This window comes from Gopherus flavomarginatus, chromosome 5, assembly GCF_025201925.1.
Source record: "Gopherus flavomarginatus isolate rGopFla2 chromosome 5, rGopFla2.mat.asm, whole genome shotgun sequence".
NCBI lineage: Eukaryota > Metazoa > Chordata > Testudines > Testudinidae > Gopherus > Gopherus flavomarginatus.
The window spans coordinates 151,937,341-151,946,554 of NC_066621.1; the positions used below are offsets into that span (position 1 = coordinate 151,937,341).

General features: G+C 43.7%; 1 long non-coding RNA gene across 1 annotated transcript; it reads right to left on the reverse strand.

Moving 5' to 3' along the window:
* Positions 1–999: 999 nt before the first annotated feature.
* On the reverse strand, positions 1,000–2,649 carry LOC127050994 (uncharacterized). The gene is made up of 2 exons (XR_007774361.1): positions 2,491–2,649; positions 1,000–1,109 (listed from the first exon to the last, which is right to left on the reverse strand). It is a non-coding gene; the product is annotated as an uncharacterized LOC127050994 (long non-coding RNA).
* Positions 2,650–9,214: the final 6,565 nt, after the last annotated feature.

Below are 9,214 nucleotides of genomic sequence, written 5' to 3' on the forward strand. Positions count from 1 at the left end.
GGTGGTGTTATCCTTGACTAGATATCAGCTCCATGAGAAAATTCTCCTCCTGATCAACTGTTCTCCATGTGCACTGGACGCAGGAGAAGTAGGAATCAGCTAAATCTGCAGCAAGGGAGATTTAGGTTAGATATTAGGAAAAACTTTCTAACTATAAAGGTAGTTAAGTTCTGGAATAGGTTTCAAAGGGAGGTTGTGGAATCCCCGTCATTGGAGGTTTTAAAGAACTTATTGGACAAAGAGCTGTTAGGGGCGGTCTAAGTAGAGTGCTGGATGGGATGATATTTCTAGGACCCTCTCAGCCCTGCATTTCTAGGATTCTCTGAACTGTGGAGTTTAACTGGTGAGCCCTGCAGTGAACTGCCCCACCAGCCTTCACCCAGCTCTAGTCCAATGTGAATTAACAACAAAATGACCTGGTCCCCGACATGAAGACGTCACAAGACCAGAGAGCACAGCAGGACATTCCCTATCAGAGATACCCAATGACAGTCGTTCCTTGTAGTGCAGTGGGGGAAGCTAGGGAATCCAATGGTTCTTCTTGGATAAAGTCTTGCAGCACACAAACAGGCACTTGGCTTAGAAAAGCAGAGATGCCTTCCCTCACACACTATTACAGGCACCTATCCTAAGTCTGTAAGTAAACAGACACAGTTCACAGACAGCCTTCTGACCCAGAAATAGGCTAGACAGGAGGGAGGATAACTCACCAGAACACAGTCCATTCCACTTACAACCCAGAATTCATCAGCAACACTGAATTCCCAGAAAAACAAAGAAGAGAATATGACTAAGAACCAAACCCCCGATCACTAGCTACAGGGATTAGCTCTAACTTTGTGGGGATCCCGGAAGAGTGATTAGAGATCCTAGAGAGGCGTTGAGCTGAAGTCTTCCAGCTTCACGGAGAAAGGGCAAGGGAGGAAGCCCCCACATCATGGTTACAGTGGACATTGAAGAAGCCCCAATTTCTCTGAAAAACGAAATCAGGCCTCTGAATTGAAACAGATACTTCAAACAGTTTAATAGGAAATGTGTACACAGTATATACAAAATCTGCAGCTGGGTTATTTACATATGACCTTGTCTGTGTGATACACAGCCAGCACCTGAAAAAGAAATGTGAAGAGTCATCAGGATTTGTCCAGTTCCCCTTAATACACATAAACAGAGTGGAGAATACTAGGGAATAACAACATGAGAACATGGACCGGGGATAAGCCGCCTGGATACGGTAGAGAAAACAATCACCAAAACAGGAAACACGACAAGATTAGGGGAAGCCATATTACTTAATAGTCACTTTTGAATTAGCAGAATGTGTCACTTCAACAGGGGTCTCTATTGATTCCCGTCCAATAGTCAACTGTTACAGGAACGTTGTCACCCCATTGAGAACTATAAGCAACAACATCCCAGACTCCCTCTGAGTTTCGCCCTCCTCTGCTAACTGCTGCCTGGTGAATCCTCACAGGGCCTGAACCAGGGGGACAGTAAACTGGAGAATGAGGTGGTGATGGAGACTAGAAACCTGACCATTCAGTGACCTTTTGCTATGAGGTGGAGGATCATAGTAGCTAACTTTGGAGGATGAGTTATATCTGCGGAGCGCCTTCTCTGAAGGGCAGAGCATCCTTATCTCCCAATAACACCAGTGGGAGTTTGAGAACACACAGCAACTCATAGGCCTGGGAAAGACAAATACAAGGGCCTTGGGCGGCTAGAGTTAAGCACTGAAATCTGAAGGTAGAAGCCTAAATACCCATTATAGCCACCTGCAGAGGTCCTGATTAGGGCATTTAAATCTCTATCAGCATTATGGTGTTTCAAATAGATATTTGAAAAACAAGGGGACTGATGTTTAAAGGCATCAGACAACTTGATGCCAGGTGAGTGGGTTTTCCAACCCCGGATACCTAAACTCAGACGCCTAACCACGGGTAGGTGCATCAATAGGGGTGGGGTTAGTTGTAAAGTCACCCTTTTGCTGCCCTATGTTGCAGTGGAGCAGGGCAAAGTAGCCACAAAGCTGCCCTAAGAGGCAGCTAGGAATTCCTCAACATGCGCAAATCCCTAACACCCAGAGAACCAGCATATAGAGTGTACAGCCAGTGTAGCTGGCTGTATGTCACCAACTCCTAGCTTCCCACCCAAGTATATGGGGTATGAGCTGGGAACAGAAGATAGCACACACGGTGTGCATTTTGCTATAGCTATCTCCAGTGCAGCAATGGATGTTACGAGACAGCATAATTTAGAACAACGCCGAGTCTAGAGCTCAGGTGTATTTGAGGATCTGGGCTAGTACTTGGCTGTTACTATAGTAATGACCCCCGAGCAACCAGTACAATGCACATGCTTATCACGGAGCTTGTCCAGAGGCTGCATGTCCATCAGAATGACCAGATGTCCTGCTGTGTAATAAAAATGCTTTGAGTAATAAAAATCAACACAAGCTACTTTATAGGGCCTGATCCTTCTCTTACTTACAGCATCTGAGCAGTAGGACAACAGCGACTACTGCCCAGTATTATAGTTGCCTCCGTCTTGTTCCAATTTTGGGTAGCAGGAGCGAGGAGTGTAAAGGCCCTACTGTCAATCAAAAGTTAACCCCACCCCTCGACCCAATAAGCACTGCCCACTGGTCATCAGAAGCCCCACCCCATGGGGTATTACTTCCAGGATCAAGGCGGACACATGACCAGAAGCAAGGTGTGTCATGTGACCCCTCTAAGAACTCCTTCCACTATACCAATCAGGATAGGTTTTGCCCCGATAGGAACGCCCTGAGAGAAGATTTAACCAATCAAGAGGAGTTCTGGGGTGTGTGACCCCTCTAAGAACTCCTCCTACTGCCCTCTACCAATCAGGAGGGGCTTCAGCCACTAGAGACCACCCTGAGGAGATTAGACCAATTGGGGGGAATTCTGGGACAGGGTGACCATCCAGAAGTGGTTCGTATGACCCCTCTAAGAACTCCTCCCACTGCCCTCTACCAGTCGCGATGGATTTCGGCTGCAGAGGACTGCCCCGAAAGGAGACTTGACCAAAATAGGGCAGGTTCTGGGATGGTGTGACCATCCAGAAGAGGGTCGTGTGACCCCTCTAAGAACTCCTCCCAATGCCCTCTGCCAATCAAAGTGCAGCACCATCACCCCATAAGTCTCAGCGCTGGGCAGAGGAGGCCATCTCTTACCAAGAAGTCGTGTTTCAGAAATTGTGGAAAGGCTGAGAGGAAACGTGGACTCCTTTACCACCCCCCTGAGAACTTCAGACTTTGTTTTAGCCCCACGGACCTTTGGACTTGTGTGGAGAATTGCTACAGCAGCAACAGTTCTGAAGAGGAGGAGGGAGCAGCCAAGGGGATTCCTTTGGCCCAGCCATTGATGGATATGCCAGAACCTGAACCTGAAGCCCAACCATTCATGAGACACCCCGATGAGCATGGTGGCCTCTCGTTGTCCGCCGCCCTGGAAGAGGAAGGCGATCATTGCTTGGGGGAGTTACCGGCGGAGAAGCTGAGCAGAAAAAATGTCACTCAGGTAAATGAGTGATTAAGAAGCAACAGTTGATGATGAGGTGTAATGAGGTTAGGAACCTGGGGTTGTGTAAATCTAAAAAACAAGCAGTGAGAACTTACACTTGTTTCTTGTCTGAGACAGCTTGATGATGCCTTTCTAGAGGACCCGGAGGCCCTGGACAACGGTGCATCAAGTAGCAAAGATGAACCGGGCCCGCCTTGTTTTTGCTGAACGCCACTAAAATTGTTGAAGAGGACTTCGAGGATGAAGGTTATAAGGAGTTTAGAAGAAGGTTTGGCATAGAACTCGCTGAGCCAGTGTCACATCATGAGCGTAAAAATTGATGTGGGCTGTTGTATGCGTTGCTGTTTGTCCTGTTCTTAATCACTGTCTTAGGGAAAAGCTTTTTGAAGATTGTGAGGGCTGTGTCATAGATGCCCCAGCCCAACAGCACCATGACCGTGTGATTTGGACTTCAACTTTATATGTAAATTTAAATATGTAAATTAAAAAACCATCTATTGAAAGGGGCTTTGTGACTATCTGCATTTCTGTTAGAAGGTCTCTGGCCTTTAAGTGAGCTAAAAGTTTTAATGGAGCCTCTTGGTTTCTTTCCAAGGAGCTGTATGTCTTTTAAATTACAAAAAAATGGTTTGTGAGAATCTAATTTTTGTGTTCTTGTGAAAAAAGACATCCATTTACAGCAAAAAGCTGAAATGTATGTTGTGGGAGGGGAGAAATCCTAAAAATGTGTTTACAGTGTAACCATTCTGCCCATCAGTGTTGGCAACAACAAGGACTGGGTTCAGTATCTAGGAACTCCATTCCAATAACACAATGCAAAATTGGCTCAAGCCCCGAGCCAGTGGGGCACTGAGACTCCCCTACTACAAGCTAAAATCACCACTTACTGCGTTAAGTTGTAGGAGGACCTCAGTACTTGTTCACCATTAGCCCAAAATGAATACCGCTTTGCAGTCTGTAACCAAACTCCTCTTGGACTCAGAATTAGCCCTAACATTATGCAGTAGAGGCAATGAAATTGGGGGATGGGTCAGTGCATCACCAGGTACAATTTTTGTCCCCAGTCTCTCTCAATTTACTGAGTTTTGGAACCCATGTCCCTTGCCTCGCGAGTGCTACTTAGTTGAAGGTGAGTCCCTCCATCACAAAAGGCCAAGTACAGTTCCACTGGCCTTGATTTACATAATCAGGATAACACCACTTTATTCTTCCTGCCTCAGTAACAGAGAAACTGGGGATCCCACCATAGCCAAAATGACTATTTGGGCTACTGTGGGCTCATGACCAGCCCCTGACGTTCTTTTCCACAACTCACCACCAGATGTCAGGGCAGATCTCATCCTGACTCTGCTTACAACAGTAAAACAAACAGGGATGGTTCAGAAAGGTGTTTGAGTACAATAGAGTTGACTCATTCTGTTGAACTGAATGGTTTTAACCACACCCCCACTGAATAGCGAAGGTAATTGTGATTACTTACCCTTGTTGCCATAGGAATAAATTTGACTGGTGTGCACCCACAGTAAGAGAGGTGGGTGGGTGAGTTCTGATTAATATGAAATGAAATAAAACCTCAGGAATTCACAGTTGCTATTGGGCAGTTTAAATATAACCCCTGGAGTTGATCGAGCGCTATTGGACAGTTTAAAGGACCCAGGAGTTGGCAGAACTCTATTGGACAGTTTAAATATGTGTGACCTGGGAGTTGTTTGAATGCTATGGGTCACTCTTTCTAACAATTCAAAGCCATTAAAAGTTTAAATTAATATATTTAAAAAACAAACACACCCCACACATACACACACAAGGGTCTAAGCCAAAACTGAAATGTCTCAAGAGTTCACAAACCTTCACCATGCTTTAGAACAAGCATTTGCTCTAAAGACAGACAATCAAACATTTAAAAGCTCTGGGGGGCTTATTATGGTTGTGATACAACCATTTTATTTCAATCGCCACCCCAAACTTTATGCATGAAAGAAACGTTTTAAAAAACAAGCCCCAAAGAGATATACTGATATCTGGAAAAGGTCCCTACTTGGGAATGGGGGCAGTTACATTAAGGATTGGAGATTTACTGTTTAATACTGTAAGAAGGCCCTATAGAAAAGAAAAAAATGCAGCCGAAAGCAACTCAGTTGTTCAGACAGCTTCATTCCTCCACCCCAGCTCACAAAAGAGAATGTTAGGAAGGGGCCTAAAGTCCTTAAATATCTAGTATTTCAGAGCTGTAGCAATCAAATCAACCTGCTAGCTACTATTTTGAAGTCTGTTTGAAACAAAGGGTTAGGATGATATAAAAACCTCAGGTATTTTGGAGACTATTTGTTTTCAACAGAAACTCTCTTGAATGGCTGCTGGACTGCAAGAGGAGGTATGCTCCCAGTTTTAAACTCTGAAAATATATATTATATAATATCACTCCTTGGCCATGCTGTCTTAGTAAATAATGATGCCTGTGTTTATTGCAGTGTGATCTGTTTAGCATGGAACCAGTAACTTGAAATTGCGTTTCATCACCAGGCCAAGGTAAAAACCATTTTAACTGTAGTTTTGCTTCATAACTTCAGATACTACACAGATTGCAACACTTTATCCTATAGTAGAAGATAACTTTCTGCAATTGGCTTTTATTGGCATGTGGGTTTATTGAAAACTATTTTGTTGCAAACTGTGTTTCAAACTCTCTCTCTGTAAAACAGAGTTTTTTTTTTAAGTATATGACTGCAAACTGATGGTAATGGTGTGTTTCAAACTAACAGCGTGGTTTTTTTGGTGTACAAAATGTGTTTTAAACTGGATTTTAAAAGTTGATTTTAAAAGCAGTTTGGTTTTTATTTTGCAAAATGAGGTGTGTTTAAAAAAAAGTTTGTGGGTTTGTTGTTTTAAAGTGGTAGAAATAAACTCAAAACTCCTGTATGTTGTACAGCCTGAAATGGATTAGTTTGTTTTAAAGCTATGACTTTTTAAATAGAAAAATACCCTAATGAATGTTTTATTTTTAAGTTTACAAGACATTTTCATGTGATTTATAATATTAATAATAATAATATTCTCTGCTTCACAAACCTAGCTAACACCAGCAGCGTGAGAGACCCTGACAAACTCTTTCAGTACCTGTTTTGCTCCAACTACAAGGTTTCATCCTGCGAGTTTATCGACGATGAAACAGCATGAGTGTATGGAAGGATGCAAAAGACCGGTACTCTGTCTCTGGAATTACCAAAGTTTTCATGGCCTGTTTCACCACTGCTTATGCCCGCTTAGAACTATACAACCTGCTAGATAGGTTGCAAGAGCAGTGCCCGTACCATGACACTGACTTGGTGATATTTGTGAAAAGGGAGGGTGACTGGAATCCCCCTCTGTGGGATTATTTAGGGGACCTCACAAGCAAGATTCCACCAGATCAACGCATCCTCGAGTTTGTGTTGGCAGGCCCGAAAACATACGGGTACAAGCTGTCGGGAGGAAAGGCCTGTATGAAAGTCAAAAGGTATTACCCTGAACGTAGCAAACTGTGAAAAGATCAACTTTCACAGTTTGAAAGACCTAGTCCTGGACTATTGCACAGGCCTGTGAGAAAACACCTCCAAAAAGATAGAGGTGCAGCAGCCCTCTATCATAAGGAACAAAAACCAGTGGCAAATAGAGACAAAAACCCTTAAGAAAACACAGAAAGTCGTTTTCAATAAGAGGGTCCTAGGGTAAGAGTTTAAAACCCTGTCCTACGGCTTTTAAAATGGATCCGAGGTGGAAACACCCCTTTTCTGCAATTCTTGAGGGGCCTAGCAACTAAGGGAAAAGTTACTTTATAAAAAATGTGTTGAATAATGCCAAACAAACATTGTCTGTTATGCCTAAGAGTATTGGATAACATGGCTATAAAAATCATCGCAAGATATGCATGTCTGGACTTGTTGAAACAAGTTTTGAGCAAGGCTAGATATGCCCAAGCATTTAAATTTAGTTTTTACAAAATTCATCACCATCTGGTCGTTTTGCACTAAGTCGTTAGAATACAATTTTAAAATCCAGTCAAAAGATAAACCCTTGCCACGATGATGTAAGAAAAACACGCAATGATCTCTGCTGGCGACAGGGTAGGGGGTCTTGTAATTGTCTATTGTGAAACACATTGTCTGTGGCATTTTTGTTTAAAAATGTCATAATGCTTTTAGGAAATAACACGCTATTCGGGGAGGTGCCCGTATGAGTAAAAAAACTCTCCACAGTTACACTTCGCCAGATACAAGGTGAGCCAGTGTTCACCAGGTTGGTTACGTGGATGCGTGATGACCACCAAACCTAAGGATGTCTGAGACAGCTTGCTGCCAGGGAGCCAATCATAAGGGGATTCTTTTTCATGTAAGAGGACGTTGATGAGACACGTGAGAGCTGCACGGGCCCATGTTCACGTATAGCCAAGAAGAACATTTCTTCTCTGATTTGTCTCTATGACGTTATCAAAAACCCCATACACGATCATACTGACGGTGATGGCTAAAGCCATCCCAAAACCTATTTCTGCTCTCAGGTTCCCAATTTTAATCAGGGAACAGCGATGGGCGCATTCCTGGTCGGGAGATAGGTCAAAGGCAAACAAGGTGTAACTCTGTGCAAACTCCTCACGGTTGATTAACAGAGAACGATCTTTCATGTGTTTACCAGCTGTCTGTACCAGATTCATGTATTCTCTCATGCAGCATCCTGCCTTGAAGCCTGGTTGCAGAGGCTTGGTTATGGAATATTCCACCCACGCCAGCCCCATACATCCAAGAAGGTCATATCCCACCTGGGCTTTGTAACTGTTCCTGCAGATGGTGGGGTTGCTGTAATTTTTTAGGATCGCCTTAATGTGTTACCTTTTAGAAACCTCGCTCTCTCCGGGGACACTGGTGCACCTTGATGATCACCTTGCCAAAGCGAAATAAGACATCTCTCTTCTGATCTGTCTTTATTTCAATGGTAATGGTATCGATGTGGTGTTTTCTGACAGGAACGTAATGAGGTTTATCGTAGGTGATGGTGACAAACTCCTTGTTCCTTCCTTGGACAGGAACACAGCGTAACAGAGGAACAGAAAAGTCCCCCACAAACTGGTGTTCTACAATATCTGTGAACAGACACAAAAAGTTAAAAGCCCTGTGATGTCTGCTGAGAAGGGGAATTTTTGGACGCTGTGATTGGGGCCCAAACCTAGAATGTTAGCTAGCTCCCTGCTGGTAGAAAACATAGAAGTAAAATCGGCAGATTTAAAACTAACTTTTCTACGCACAGGGTCATAGTTCATGACCACCTCAGGTGGTTTGGGATGATGAGCCATAGTACTGTTCATATGATCCAATAATTCGGGTATGGACTGTAGTAAGAGGAGGCCCTAAGATGTAAACCTTGGTATCAGAGGCCTGGTATGAGGCCTAAGGCCTGAACTAAAGTAATGGTCAAGACTTTGCTAACATAAAGCAAAGTGAAGCTGTGAGCCAGAGGCAGGACCTGCTCACAGAAGCTGGCAAGGAAAGGGCTGATGCTGCAAGAAGATACATACCTAAAAGGTACTGGACATTAGAGATCAGAACATTCACATACTTGCACATTCCACACAGATAACAAGGAACAGGCCGACCTATCCCAATGACGGGCAAAAGGGTAAAATGATGGATAGAGTT